The sequence below is a fragment of the Cervus canadensis genome, chromosome 25, assembly GCF_019320065.1.
Source record: "Cervus canadensis isolate Bull #8, Minnesota chromosome 25, ASM1932006v1, whole genome shotgun sequence".
NCBI classification, from domain to species: Eukaryota; Metazoa; Chordata; class Mammalia; order Artiodactyla; family Cervidae; genus Cervus; species Cervus canadensis.
In genome coordinates, this window is record NC_057410.1 from 41994669 (window position 1) to 42011380 (window position 16712).

The 16712-nt window shown below is 37.7% G+C and overlaps 1 long non-coding RNA gene across 2 annotated transcripts in view; it reads right to left on the minus strand.

Moving 5' to 3' along the window:
* LOC122427466 overlaps positions 1-7692 on the minus strand; it is a 456678-nt gene extending 448986 nt beyond the window's left edge. For both annotated transcript variants that reach the window (XR_006265425.1, XR_006265427.1), the window contains exon 1: positions 7399-7692. This is a non-coding gene — a long non-coding RNA (uncharacterized LOC122427466). The remainder of the gene's footprint in view (positions 1-7398) is intronic.
* Between the last annotated feature and the right edge of the window lie 9020 nt (positions 7693-16712).

The window sequence follows — 16712 nt, forward strand, 5'->3', positions numbered from 1 at the left end:
CCCGGGACAGCCCCGCTCTTCCTCTGACTGTGACAACCAGCAAGTCTCCAGACACTGCTAAATGTCTCCCCAGGCAAAATCACCCTCCGCTGAGAGCCACTCATCCAGTCTCAAAGTTTTTGACAAAGGTCCACACAGGTTATCTGTGCTTTCGGGATCTGGTAGGCATATGTGTCTCATGTTTTCATTTATGTGATTGTTCTTTGTTTGTTTCCCAGGATGGGAAGCTCAGCACAACAGCAGAGGTCTCCACATGGGTCCAATCACATTCAGGTTAACCCTTAAGTGTTTCTGTCTAGAATATTTGCCCTAAAATTCAAGGACAGCTGCAACTCAGTTCGAATTATCACCTTAGAATGGAGGAGACATTGCATCCCTATAATGGCTGTGACGGGCAAGTCAGTGGCTATCGAACTGGTGAGAAGTATGATGACAGGCCACATCAAATGTAGAATAAGAGGGTGGGAGTCCCCCCTTAATCATGCTTTTAGTTTTTCACAGATTAGAGTGTTAAGGAAGTATGCAAGACTGGATGTTTCCATTGAAAACATAGATGGACACAATGCTGTAAAACCTTAACTCTAATAAAATAATCCATGTGAAATTCTAGACTGAAAATTGCAGATTAACCCAACCTTTCCCTACACAATATGTCTTAATAAATTACATTATTTTCTGGAAAAAAGAAAATCAAAGAAAGATCAGGTATCAGCAGATGTGTGCCCGCAAATGTGTCAACAAAAAAGAGCACTCACTTGCAACACATTTGCCAATTTCTGTAATATAGCTACTCCCACTGTGGCCAGTTTCAACATTGATACTGTCACTAACATGATGTCACTGAAGGCAGAGCTAGAAATTGGCTCTCTTGAGTCAATAGGTGCAGAGGTTACCACACTACTAGGTTTGAGGCAGAAATGTTTGAGCTGCTTCAGAACCCTGCTATGCTTCACTTGCTCATAAGTGACCTCTGAAAGAGAAATGTCTGAAGGCTGTGGAGTATGTTACAAAGCAAGTTTTAAAAACACTGATCCACTAGCCTCTTTGCCATTTAAAAATATTCCCCTTTGGTGTCTCTTATCTTTCATTTTGTAGAATAAGTTGTGAGTGTGTGCATGCTCAGTCGTGTCTGACTCTGCAACTCCTATGGACTGTAGCCTGCCAGACTCCTCTGTGCATTGAATTCTCCAGGCAAGAATACTGGAGTGGGTTGCCATTTCCTCCTCCAGGGGATCTTTCTGACCCAGGGATCAAAGTGTCCTTTGCATCTCCTGCATTGCAAGAGGAGTCTTTACCACTAGCACCATCTGGGAAGCCACCCTTATGATTGAAATCTCTGGGGATATTACTTGGCGCAGATTAACTAGAAACACTGGAGCATAAGGAAAAAAATTATTCTAAGCATGTAACATATTTACAGTTAGTATATTACACACCTAAAACACTGAAATCTGAAATACACGCATATGTGAGATGTTGTCTATGGAGCCATGATTAGAATATGCCTGAGTACTATATCGTATATAAAGCCTCACAGGTAGACAGGTAACAGAGATGACCTAGGAGTTTAGCGGACTCCAGTACTATAATTATATGAGAACTCGGTGTCCCAAAGCTCTGTGTGTGTAGAACAACATTGCACTTCATTCTAAAGAGCTTAAGAAAAGATGGAGAGATGTGTGAATTCTTATATTTATAACCATATGTAAACATTAGAAAGAGATTTTCCCTGAACATTTATACAGAATGAAAAGATTCTGGTTGCAAAATTTGAAGAGTAAGTGGAGTGCAGTTTAAAGAACTGGAAATGACTGGAACAAGGAAGAATCAACAATGGATCAACACATTGCCCAAGAGACTGAAAACACTCACAGATTGGCCAAACCAAATTAGAATGAACAGAGAGAAAGTACAAGGCGTTTCCCTGAAGGAATAAGGACACTATGTGATACACTTGTGCAGTGAGTTGGCGGAAGCCTTCCTGGAGACCTCCGGTGGGCCTCTTGACCACTGAGGCCCCTGGGCAGAAAGGTTAATTTCCAACCCCAAAGGCTCCTCGTAGCCAGGCAGGACCCCGGAATCTGCTTACATGTGGTGAAGTGTGATGCAAGCAGGACCACCAGGATCACCCAGGCAATGCTCACGGAGAACTAGACCGCAAGGCTGGAGGGGAAAATTTGAGAAGTAAGCCAATATTGCTTAACTTTTGGGACAGGGAAATCCTCCCAGATTTCAGTGTCAAAAAGTAACTCTGAAAAAACACAATCTGATTCCCTATTAAAGGCATAGGTGGAGCTAAGAGCTACAGTGGGCAGTTATGACACTCAGATCCATTGACGTCTAATACCAATGGATTTGCCTGAGTCCCTGGTCAGCCTGTGCCATATATTAACTTCCCCAGAGGTTTCAATGATAAAAGGCGGCAGAGGGTGTTAGAATACATACTGCACTCAATGTAAAGAAGATTAAGAAGTTGTTTCGGTTTGTCTGTTTTTATTGTTATTTTTACTAAGGAGAATATGATGGAAATAAATACTTCACTGCATGTTTAAAATAAGAAATACATATTATTGCAACCTAGTACACACACACACACACAGAATTGTAGCAAAAGCCTTGCAAAATAAAATCTACTTATTTTCTGATCTGAAGTGACTTAGCAACAGCAGCATATTAGAATGAAAAAAGACTGATCTTATCTATTACCTTGATTTGAGGATTCGTTAATGGATAAATACCTACATTTTGGAAACTATGTTATATAAAACCTCCCATTTCAAGGTGAATTAATCCTGTGGCTAAATTTTTCTACATAATAAAAGATTAGAGACACACAAAGAGAAAGATTTCGAAAGGGCAAAGAGACTGGTGATCAACACTAGAAAGAGGCAGGGAAAACTGATTAGAAAGAAAAGGGGGTGATGTAAAATCTACCAGAATCAGAGGCATTTTGAGAAAAAAAATGATATGATTAAAATGGACTTGAAAGTTTTACCATATCAGTAGAACTTTAAAGCCATCCTTCTTCTGGAGGATAATATGAAGCATTGCATGTTATCAATATGGATTAAAATTCTACATTATTCTCTATTGGCTTTAAAAGAGATATATTAGTACCATAAAATCAATTTTTTGGTCCATCATCAGAATTTTAAAAAACAGAATAGAAAATACCAGTGAGCACTGCATGTAACATTATTTTGTAAACCATATTGTTTTAAGTTATATGTGCACATACACATGTTAAGTGTTTGTATGTGTACTTCATTACAATGTAAAACAGTTTTTTTACTGAGGGTTGGAGTCAAAGCAGTTTAAAAGCCACTGCCCTAGAATATGCTTGAACATGTATCCTAAGAAACACAAACCTTGAAAGCAGCATTATTTATAACTTTAAAAAGTGGCAACTCTGAGCATTCTTAGGCAGGAAAATGAATAAATAGACTGTGGTATTTTTATATCATGGAATACTGCTGCTGCTGCTGCTAATGGAATACTAGACTGCAACAAAAATGAATACACTTCCACTTTACAAAACAGCACCGATAAATCTCAAAAAACATGTCAAATGAAACAACTGTTCACAGAAAAGCATACACAGACTTACTCCACTTCTATTAGGGTGCTAAAATAACCAAAATAGAAAATGCATGGCTCACTGGAACACAGATATGAACAAGTCATTTTTTTAAAAACAGGAAAATAAGTCGGAATTGTGATTACATCTTGGAGTTCGAAAGGACAGAAAGACATTTAGGGAAGTGTGCTTTTTCCATGTCTTAAGCTGAGGTGGAGTGTAGATGTGTTTGCTTTAGTTTGTTTTGTTTGTTCAGTTTGTTATACTTTTATATACAGGTTACAGGCAGGTACTCTATTGTACATATATTTTAAAATACAAATTCCTACAACAAAATTACTGTGGTTGGAACAACATTCTTTTAGTTAATAATGGAAGAATGATTGCTTTGAGTATTTTATATCTAAGATTTTAAAGAATACCTCAAAACTTTAAGAGCTTTTCTGTTAATTTTGGGTGGGATGTAGTTCTAATTTTACATCTAATTATACATCAGCTACATGTTATAATTCTATTTTCTCCTTTTTGCTATACTTCTTTTTGCTATGGTTGTTTTATGTCAAATTGTTTTGTCTAGAAGTTCCAGAAAAATTAAAAGACATTTTTAATTAAAAATATTTTCTTTTATTCCACATTGGAAAAGAAACATTTCACAATTGAGTGTAAGGTAGACTATTCCTTTAGGAAAATGTTATTTATTGCAAAGGATGATGTTACAAGCTAAAAAGTATCCTTCTAAAATTCGTATGTTGAATTCTGAACCCCAAATACTTCAGAATATGACTGTGTTTGGAAATAGGGCATTTAAAGAGGAAATTAAGGCAAAATGAGGTTTGATTGGGCAGGCCCTAATCCAATACGACTGGTGTCGTTAAAAGAAAAAGATATTAGAACACAGACAAGTATGCACAGAGGAAAGACCGCATAAGGCTACAGTGAAAAGACAGCTCTCTGCAAGCCAAGGAGAGAGACCTTGAAAGACACCAAACTTTGATCTTGAGCTTCCAGCCTCCAGAACTGTGAAACAATGCATTTCTGTTGTTCAAGTCACCTAGTCTATGGTATTTTGTTATGACGGCCAAACAAACCAATTCAGATTATAGTCAGAAAAAAAAACTATGCTTAAAATCTGGTTCTAGCATAAACTAGCTATGTGACCTTGACTGTATTATTTGAAATCTCCAACTGTTTTAAGGGATGAATAATATTAATACCTACCAAAAGGGAAGTATGAGATAATGTGCTTGAAGTATTCAAAGTAAACGTAGCTATTATTAAAAGTTGTCAAAAAATTTTAGTGCTATTTCCACACAACTCAAAATGCATGAAAATATCCCTATCATGAGATCCAGTCATTTTATCCAATGGGAAAAAAATGCAGACAAAGATTTACACCACAAGATATTAGTCATAGTGTGGTTTATATTATCATAGAGAGGAAATAATCCAGATATTTAAAAATAGCATGTGTGTGCTTGTTGTGTCCGATTCTTTTCGACCCCATGGACTGTAGCCCACCAGGCGCCTCTGTCCATGTAATTCTCCAGGCAACCCATTGGAGTGGGTTGCCATTTCCTTCTCCAGGGGATCTTCCTGACCCAGGAATTGAACCCAGGTCTCTCACATCACAGGCAGATTCTTTACCATCTAGTAAGTTAAAATATAACTACAAATTGAATATTTTGTAGTTGTTAAAAAACACTGTGATAATATTTATGACACATTAAGTACAAACAACAAATCCTTATGTTATGGTATGACCTTAAAATATACCTAGGAAAAAGACTAAAAAGAGAGCATGTGAAGATTATTAATAGTGGTTATTACATTTCCCTAAAAACACAACCTATGTGTATTCCTATCCAAAAACTAAATAAAATTTAATTGTAAATGACAAAAATATGAGTGATCATCATATCTTTAAAATATAAAATATAACTCAGATCTGTCTAAATAATTCATGTGGCATAGAATATAAGCTCTGTAGGATTTAATTTAGAAATATTTCACTTCAGGTCAACAAAATTTTATTAGGCACTTGTTATGTGATAGATTCTTATATACTAAGAATTCTAGAGATGTAGTGAGTCTTCAAGGGAGAGTTACAAATATTCCATAAAATGAGAATAACACACACAAAAGAGACAATTCTGTATTAATAGATTCTAAGTAGCCTACTGCATTATCTACTATGGAAAATTAATACATCGTTATCAAATTTGAACTGCCCACAGCCATATTTCTTAAATAACTTCATTTGCATCACTCACAAGTTTTTTATTAATTTCAAATGCATATAAGTTACAAGTTACTTTATTATTTTTATATCTCCTTCTTTCTCCTTGTCAATCGTTTATGAACATAAAATTATCATCACAGTGTGATATTCAATCTTATGTAAAAATAAATAAGATCACAATGAAATAGGAAAGACCAAAAAAGTAAAGAAATCATTTCACACAAAAATTGTTGGCAATTTATTAGAACATTAGTACTTAGGTTTTTATGAGTGAAAAATTAGTCAGAAGGGATAAGATTATTTTGTTAGGAGTACAAAAGTAAAAGTTGAATGGTGTGAAAAATTGTTTGACAGTCATTAAGCACATTACTAATTAAAACTCCTGCAACTTGCTGCATGAATAAGTACTTAAATAGAACTGGACTTAGTTCAATTAAGAATTTCTCTTTTTATGGTTCTTCATAGATGCATTGTTTCAAAAAATGAAGGGTGTGATGCTACTATAAATTGCAAATTATTATTTTAATCATGTCAATCTTTGCATAACTGGTAACTGTTAGACACATCATGGATATGTCCCATCTAAAAGCAGAAATACCAAATACTTTTTGTTTCCATTTCCTTGACATTTTCAGGTTGCAAAGCAGAAAAATTCATAATTATTGGACTGATTTTTTTCAAGTAATATTTAATTAAATATTTAATTTAATAGTTAATATACAATAAGGACTATGCTGGAGGCTAAGTGAATAAAACTGGCAAATTTCTTGCCCAAATAAAAATATCATTCTAGTGGGCAAGTTAAACAATAAACAAGGGAATAAAATTATAATCAAATTAAATGCTGTTATAAGTGTGGTGAAAAATAAGAGCAGGTGGTAATAAAACAGAAAAAGAAGTGAGGGGATGTGCAATCTATTTAGATGGTAATAGAAATCATCTCTGAGGTGAAGATCTCTGCATTGAAAGCTGAAGAATGAGAGCTTGGCTCAGAGTGACTGAGCTTTCTGGTCAAGGGATAAAAAGCCATGAGATTAGAGAAACAGAGGAGCAGATGATGTCAGTTCTTGGATTTCATTTGAGATACAACAAGAAGTCAAAGGAGGCTCCAAGAATGAAAGTGCCATGTTTGAATTTATATTTTTAATGCATTGTTTTGACTGCCTTTTGAGAATAAGTTGGAATGGGATAGGAATGGAAGTAAGGAAAGCAGTAAGGAGGTCCTTAGAGCAGTCCAGATGAAATATGACGGTGGCTTCGACTAGAGTGCTAGCCATGGAAGTCAAAGTTCTGAGCATAAGTTGATCAGGGTCTGCTGATGGGTTAGATGCAGAGATAGTGAGGAAAAGTAGAAATCAGGCAAAATGCTTAGATTTCTGACTTGAGCGAGCAGGTGAATGGTGATGTCATTTACAAAAATTAGGAAGTGTGTATTTTGAGAGCAGAGAGTGGGCTCAATTGTTCAGTCTGAGATGTGTGAAGTCTAAAGTGCTAAAGACAGATGAGTAAAGATACTGCATAGGAGGTTGGATATACTAAGAAGAGAAGTTTGAGATGCAGACATTATCGCAGGATCACTTACCATATCTATTCCAATAACTGCTGACATTTCCCACCATGCAACAATGTGAACCACCAGAGGACTGATACACTTCTTTTTCATAGTTGTTTGCCAAATTTCTGGTGCTCATCATGGAATGAATGAATGAATACTATGAACTTAATCCCCAGGCTTGAATATGCACATTTTTAATTGTGCCATATAAGAGCTTCCCTTGTAGCTCAGTCGGTAAAGAATTGGCCTGCAATGCAAGAGACCTAGGTTTGATTCCTGGGTTGGGAAGATTCCCTGGAGAAGGAAATGGCAACCCACTCCAGTATTCTTGCCTGGAGAATCCCATGGACAGACGAGCCTGGTAGGTTCCCAGTCCATGGGGTCACAAGAATCGGACACGACTTAGTGACTAAACCATTACCATTACATATAAGAATTTAAAACATTAACAATGTTTAGCCTTTTTTACATGCTGCCTACCAGCTGTGTCAGCTCCTAAAGTTGAGATTAAGATCTGGAAAACATTTTAAGAATCACCTAATAAAACTCCTCCTTTCATAGGTCAAAAAACAGTGACTCAAGATTATATTAGTAGCAGAGTTAGAAGTGGAACTCAAGTTTTCTTATTCCACAACTGGTGATCATTCTACTGCTTTTCTGATCAAACTCATGCAAAACCAATTTCCTTGGCATAGAGATACCTAAAAGCTTCAGAGAAGATCACAAACCCTGCTTAAATTATAGACTTGCTTATGAAATAAATTCACCTCAAAAATAACAAAATGTGGAATACTGACACACCACTTTTTAATTTACTTGCTCAAAGAACTTCATAAATTAAAGAGAAAAACACCCACACACACACATTAAATGACTAAATGTTCTTTGGTTTCCAAGGAATTCTCTCACCAGGCCTTAGAGTAGAGACATTTACGATGGAAGATGAAGTCACTTTTAAAAAGAAAACATTGGTTCTTTTGAATCTGTGGAAAAGCAAATGTGTGTCAATACACTGCTGACTCAATCAGACCACAGCAACCATATGAGGATATTCCACAGTGTTCCCTGACTTCTGAATACCTATGACATTTTCCCTTATTAAGATGATGCCCAAACGACAACAACAGAAGTTTACACAACACACACATTGCCACGCTTAAGAGGCGCACCACAAAGTCCTGCGTTTCCAGCCCAGGGCTGATGAAACCTGTGCCACAGACTCTACAAATTCTCATGAGAAATGGAACTCTTGGTTCTCATGCTGTCATTCACAGAGGGGTTTAAATAAAATACCCAATACTTCTTTCAGGGCTTAAAAACACAATAAATTTGGAAGTCCATGAAAGCTTGTGACATACTTAGAAACAGCTAACCCTTCAAGTATTGCCTTCATATAGGGTTCTTTCGAATTTGCTGGATATAGTTTAAGAAATCAACACTGGCTCCCTGAAAGTGACCCATGCCTTATATTGACTGCGAATTCAGACACGTGAGGCACATCTGGAAGGGTAGTCTGTCTGTAGGAAGAAATGAGGAGACTCTTGTAAAAGAAGTAATCCAAAGGGAACAGAGCATAGATACATGAGCATGGTCCAAGGACATTAGCACCACCGTGAATTCATAATTTCCAACCTCAACTTGGAACTAAAAAGTGACAGAAACTCTCTGTTGTTTCCTGATTCAGAATTCATGCCAACCCTCCACAACAGCCACGGCAGACTCTGCCCTCCTAAAACCTCTAAATCCTACCCATTCCTTCGGCAAAAGGAGGTTCACTTCCTGCCTCAGAGAGACAATAGAGGCGATTCAGGTGTGAAAACCCTCAGCTCAACACTACCCAAATCAGTAAACCTTTTCACACCACAGCCATTTTTTTATGCTTTACTACTATTTCAGGATAAATGACCTATTTTTTTCTATTCATTTATCAATTAACTAAAGAATAAATCATTATAGAATGCTTTGAATTTCATCTCCTTTGGGGGGAACTCACCCGTTGGTTATCTTCTCTCTCTCTTTTTAAACATCTTCAATCTCTCCCTCTTTACTGAATCTTTTCTTCTTGGCAGCATTTAAACACATTAATTTGTCTCATCTTAAAGAAACAAATGTACAAAAACAGAATAATTATTCCTTTCACCCTAGCTTCCTACTCCCCTAGTTCTTACCCATGGTTGTCCTTTCCTTCCCAGACAAAAGACTCTACCTCTCATTTCTCTCCATTTCCATCCCTCCATTTAGTTCTGAACCCACCCTAAATGGCTTTCAGCCCAACCATTCCTCTGAATGTGCTCACTTTTATACAACCAATGACTTCTATGAGCAAAATCCAACAAATACTTCTCATCCCTTCTCTTGCTTGAACTATCATCAGCATTCAAAATTGTTGGCTGCCCCCCCTTTTTCTGCAAATAATTTGTGTCCTTAGCTTCTCTGACTCCATATTCTGTTCTCATCTGTTTTTTCACTGTATTTCCATGACCTCTTCCTCTCAGCCTCCAATGACAACACTACATTTTAACGCCCTTCAGGGCTCAGTCCTAGGTGATCTTTCTTTTTGTTCTGTATACTCCATCTAATCAATTTCACATACTCTTACAAACTAAATGGCCTCCCAAGTGTATGCTGAGGACTCTCAAAGTTTATCTCCATCTCAGAATTCCCTATTGACTATCAAACCCATTTCCGATACATCCCCAACATCTCTAGCTGAAGAAAGCAATTCACACTCATGTTGCAAACAATGTATTTATTACCTCCACCAATTCCTGGAGCTGTCAGTACAAGCCTTGCTCTCTTCAGTAAACATAAGCACAAGTGACCAAGTAACTCTAGCCAGAAAACTAAAAGTCACTTGACTCTTTTTTACCCGTTATACCTTCATAGCCAAACTTGCATCCTAAAAGTTCTACCTTGTAATAGTTCTGGAATCTGTTTTTCCCCCTAATCAAAGTTTCAACTGTGGTTCAACTCCTCTGTTGTAGTAACTTCTTTACTGGTCTACTCTTGTGATTGCATTCTTAAAATTGTAGCCAGACTGAGCTTATAAAATACAATTTCTTTTATATATATATATATATGGACATATATATATATCTCCATCCTTAGAAGTTTCAATGCTTTTTACATTTTCATTCCATATATTTGCTTCCATAAATAATATTGCTTTATTTATATATTTAAATATTTTATACATGAACCATATATTCCTTTGGAACCAGCCTTTTTAACTAGACATCTTATTTTTTAATGCTACCATCAACAATTCATAAGCTCCAAGGCATTTTTTTCAACTGATGAATCGGGTTCCATTGTATGACTAAACCAGGGTTTCTTTATTCGTCCCTCTATTGAGAATGGTTATGTCAGCCCCACTTTTTCACTGCAATGAGTAATAAATTTCTTGAAAATGTTTCTTGTTCATATTTGTAAGGTCTCTTCAAAATACATACCTAGAAGACAACTTCCAAGGTCATGAGGACTGTACTTTTTGAGCGTCATTAGATACTGCCATCATTACACAGGACAGATACACTCCAACTTCAGGATAGTGGTTATCTGGAGAGAAAGCGATGGAGAGGGACCAGTGTTTGGGATTTTAGCTGAAGTGAAATATTTGTTTCTTCAAAACTTGTGAAGCAAATGCAAATATTAGGCTTGATGATGACTAGAGAGGTAACTAACGTATTCTTTTCACACTATTTTGTACTTTCAGATTACTTCATAATTTAAATATGTTAAACCAAGCTTTCAGTGTTTTTCATTATCTAAGAATAAAATCCAAGTCTTTTCCTGTGACTTACAAGGCCCCCTTCATCTGGTTTTCATTGGTCTTTCCAGCCTCACGGAAGAAAGCGCAATGCCCTCATCTGACCGAAGACGGGGTTTGATCTCAGGAATGCAGCGTCTTAACAGACTTTCCTGGCCTAAATCACTGAGTTGACTGGATTCCCACATTTTAGCTAATCGTTTTACTTATTTAGTTAATTATTCCACTGCCAGAATATCATTTTCAAACATGGCTTGAGGTGCCGCTGCTTTTCCTCCAATTTTTCCTGCAGTCACCTACTTATTTAATTACTTCTCAGCTCTCAGATCTCAGCCTAAATGTTATTTCCTCAAGAATCTTTCTCTGACCTTCTGAGGTTTTTTAAATTTTCCCTCATTATACCCTTTTATAACACTCTTTCCTTCCCATTTTGCAACATCCCTTACATTTGTAATCATTTCTTCAATGTCTTTCAACAATTTATTGATTTATTGATTGATTTACTCTCTTGCATCTATTATCCCCATTAGACTCTAAGCCCCTTTAGGACAGAAACTGTGTCTCTTTTGTCCAAAACTCTATTCCCAGCACCCAGCATAATGCCTAACACAAATGTGTTCAACCAGTAGTCACTGATGAAAGTGTCAGAGAAGCAGTGCTGGGCAGGGTATGCTGAATCCTCCAGATCAGTTCCCAAACTCCAAGAGAACTATAGAGATCTAGGGCAAGACATATGAAATAAAATAAAAAATGAGAATCACATTGCACAGATCTATGAGCTACTAAGATATAAAGCAGCAAGACCTTGAGCACCATGTAAGTATAGGGACTCAGGTTGATGTTAAGTCAGCTTTCCACATCTGATGTGATAGTTGGTGTGGGTGGATCAAGAATGGGACACACAGTTGCCTGAGCCACAGGCAAGGCTAGCCAGATATGGAATTGTTAGGTAGTTAGAAAAGGAAAACGGAGTCCAGAATGGTGGTGGCTAAAAGACAAGGAAGGGAAAAGCCCACAAAATAAGACCAAAGGAAGGTCCAAGGACCAGAGTGAGGACCTCAGGTAGAACAAACAGCCCTTCTGGCTAGCCCGAATTACATAGGGCAGTCCCAGGGGGACGAGAAAAAACATATAAAAAGAGGAGCCATAAAAAGAGGTGGGCTGGAGGCCTCTCTTCTCTTCACGCCTTTTGGGTCACCATGCCCTCATGCCTTGAGGATGTATTTTCCTTTACTTTCTAAATAAAACTGACCAGTAACACGGAGCTGTAACACTGGTCCTACCGAGGGCTGTAACACTGGTCCCTAGCTTCACATTTTGGTTATGATGAGACAGAACTGAAGAAATTACAAACTCCCCTGATAGAATCAAACACTAGGCTTCTGAGGGACAGGAGACATCATTGAGAGGATCAGAGAAGTGACCAGAATGGCAGAATGGCATGTCTCAGCCTGGAGCTCTACATTTACAAGCCCTTGTGAGAAGGTATCAATTTATCACAAAGTGGGTAGAGATAGAATTATAGAAATTAAAAAAATTGTTACTCTTCAGTCAGTTCAGTTCAGTTGCTCAGTCGTGTCCAACTCTTTGGGACCCCATGAATCGCAGCGCGCCAGGCCTCCCTGTCCATCACCAACTCCCAGAGTTTACTCAAACTCATGTCCATTGGGTTGGTGATGCCATCCAGCCATCTCATCCTCTGTCATCTCCTCCTCCGCCCACCTTCAATCTTTCCCAGCATCAGGGTCTTTTCAAATAAGTCAGCTCTTCACATCAGGTGGCCAAAGTATTGGAGTTTCAGCTTCAGCATCAGTCCGTTCAATGAACACCCAGGACTGATCTCCTTTAGGATTGACTGGTTGGATCTCCTTGCTGTCCAAGGGACTCTCAAGAGTCTCCTCCAACACCACAGTTCAAAAGCATCAATTATTCGGTGCTCAGCTTTCTTTATAGTCCAACTCTCACATGGAGAAACCATAGCTTTGACTAGACAGACCTTTGTTGGTAATGTCTCTGCTTTTTAATATGCTGTCTAGGTTGGTCATAGCTTTTCTTCCAAGGAGCAAGCATCTTTTAATTTCATGGTTGCAGTCACTATCCGCAGTGATTTTGGAACCCAAAAAAATAAAGTCTGTCACTGTTTCCATTGTTTCCCCATCTATTTGCCATGAAGTGATGGGACCGGATGCCATGATCTTAGTTTTCTGAATGTTGAGTTTTAAGCCAACATTTTCACTCTCCTCTTTCACTTTCACCAAGAGGCTCTTTAGTTCTTCTTTGCTTTCTGCCATAAGGGTGGTGTCATCTGCATATCTGAGGTTATTGATATTTCTCCTGGAAATCTTGATTCCAGCTTGTGCTTCATCCAGTCCACCATTTCTCATGATGTACTTACTCTGCATATAAATTAAATAAGTAGGGAGACAATATACAGTCTTGACGTACTCCTTTTCTGATTTGGAACCAGCCTATTGTTCCATGTCCAGTTCTAACTGTTGCTTCCTGACCTGCATACAGATTTCTCAAGAGTAATATTTCTCATTTAAAATATACAAATAAAAAGTGTGCTAGATCCTTAAATAAGGGGAGATTGAAGGCAAAGAGAGCTCAAGTTTGCAATCTATGGCTTTCAATAAAAACATCTGCTTTCAACATTGTACCTGATCAGTTGCTGCAAATTGTTTATATCCTAAGAAAATTGTTATGCCATGTATATACACAGGGATGAATAATGTATCCAGAAATATCTTTCCTCTCAAAAAATTATTTTTAAAAAATGAGTTATTTTTTCTACCTGATACTAAATCACTGAATTGACTGAATTCTCATATTTTATCTAGTTGCCTTAGTTATTCTGTTAATTATTTCATTGCTAGACTATCATTTTTTAACATAAACCTGGCATAGATAATGAAAACATAAGCTGTCTGAAAAAGCAGCTCTTTAAATCCACCAGCTATCTCATACTTCTTACTGCTGCCTTAGTGCTGTTATAAAACATATCACTTTCCTGACCTCCATAGACATTCCTTGGGGTCAATACTGTAGATCCCATAATTCACTCAAAAGCTAAAGCTATTGTCAAGGCAACAGTTATATCCCAAAGAGTCTTGATAAATAATTCATTGAATACATTCTTTTCCAGAAGATCACTCTGATCATGAACTTGGTTCTTCTTCAAGACAGTGTAAATACTGCCTCAAAATTGAAGAGCTAGTTCAGCATGGACCAACTATAGAGGAAGCTGATGTAGAAAGGCAAATTTTAGTCTATAAACATTGAAGTAGAGGCATTGAACACTGAGGCATTTAAATGCCTCAATGCCTGTTGACTTGCAGTTACGTTGCTGTCTTCCAGAGCAGCATTTGCGACCACAGGGTAGAAGAGGCAGGGAGAGAATCCACAGTCTGGGGAAAGGCTAGAAGTCTGTGGTTCCTGCAAAGTTCCTGGTAACGGTCCAGGGAAGAAGCAAAAACCCCAGACAGCTGTGGCCTTTGGAGAGGCAAAGCTGATACAGAATCAGTATGTCACCTATTTCCTCCTCTCTAGCTAACGTGTATTCACTGTTTCTCTAGATAGTCACACTAAAAGTTAAAGTAATAATCCTTGTAAACTGCCATTTAAACAAGCAGAATTGTATTCAGTTTAACATTTGTCATGTGAGACAAACTGCATCATTCTGCAAAAATAATAGTCATCTGTGTGGCTTTGGCACACAGCATTTTCACCAGGTACTGTTGTCTTCTTGCCACTCCTGCCACTCCATCATCTAAGCTCCAGCATCTGTCCTCTCCAGTCCATGTGGTCTCTCAGAGACTTCTGCCTCAGAGTCCCACTGGAATGTGGAAGCCTTTAGAAAGGGTAGGAGGCCACGATCCTAGGATACTACATCCCTGGGAATGACATTCAAGGGAAATCTTTGCCTCTTTGCTGAAACTAACACAGTATCTGTCAAAAACACCTGACCAGTCATTCTTTTCAATATTCTGTCTTTTCTATTTTGAATATATGCCACATGAGGGCAGAAATTCTATCTTTCTTGCTCACTATGTACCTGGAACATGGTATTGATTCAAGAAGTATTTGGTGAGTGAATAAATGCTTAGGGGGTGAATAGCTGGATGGATGGATGGATAGATGGATAAACAAATGGGTAAAGGCAAATACTTTCTCATAGGCCTTTCGGTTTTACAGAGTGCAAAATTATTTGAAATGAATCACCCCAATATCTCTACAAAATGGCATTAAAAAAAGAGAAAGAAAGCCTTGTTAAAGACTCCACTAGGTACAATTAATGATAAAAAAGAAAAAAGGGCCCTTTAGGACCTCTGTGTTTATTAACCTCACTAGGACTCCTAAACTGAAGAATATTTTCGTTGTGTAATCGTAACATTTTTAATTCTACTAAACTAATACGTGAGCATGCTGCTGGACTAGGAGAAATTTTTGCATTTTCCCTGGAATCTGCCCTGTCAATCATACCTCTAAATACAACTATAATAATTAGTGTTTTAATCAATTTCTAGACCTCATGGTTCCAGAGACTGTAAAGTGCAGTGAAGGCATTTCCTGAGTGAGACTGTTGTAAAGATTCACAAATGATATCTTCCATGGAGGTGGGTGTGTGCGTGAGGAAAGAGGGGGAGGTTCCCCTGATCTCAGGCCTTCATATTGTCAGGGGGAAGCAACACAGTTAGAATGACATTTTTGAAAATCTAAAACATGAATTAGTTCTGTCCCAGAAGTCTTAATGTCCCTACCATATTAGCTTTGTTGGCATTTGTAGGGAAAAATACTTCTAAGCCATTTTATTTTCTGTGAACTTGAAGCCGCATGCAAATACATTTTTTTTCCTTTTTTGATGAGGAGTCCCTGCTAATATTTAATAATGTGAATCTGTGCTATAAAAATAAGTTCTCTGGTTGGAGAATACAACAGGCAACATTCCAGGGCAGGCAAGGCCAAAAAACATTACTATTTCACCTTCAGTAATACTAGTCTGAGGCAACTAGCTTCATGGAAAATGTGTTTGGACTCAAACACGTATGTTAAAACTGCCATAAAACTGCAGAAACATTGAACATCTATTTAAGGACCAAAGAAGAAAACTGCTAGACTCATTAATGACATATCCTTTAGCTTACTGGTACTTAGGAGACCAGCTATTTTAATTTTTTGGTCTTCTTATAATTATCAGGGGTTTTCCAGGTGGCACTAGTGGTAAAGAACCCATCTGCCAATGCAGGAGACATAAAAGTCATGGGCTGAATCCCTGGGTTGGGAAGATCCCCTCGAGGAGGGCATGGCAACCAACTCCAGTATTCTTGTTTGGAGAATCTCATGGGCAGAGGCGCCTGGCAGGCTACATACAGTCCATAAGGCTGCAGAGTCAGACATGACTGAAGTGACTTATTGCACACACACACACATTTACTAGAAGTTATGAGAAAGATTTTTGTATCTGCATATGGAAAGGGCCAAGAAATCAATAAGAAACAAGTGATCTCACGAGACTGTAAAAAAAAGAAAAATCTAGAAAACTGGAAGTTTGATGGAATTTAGTGACCATTTT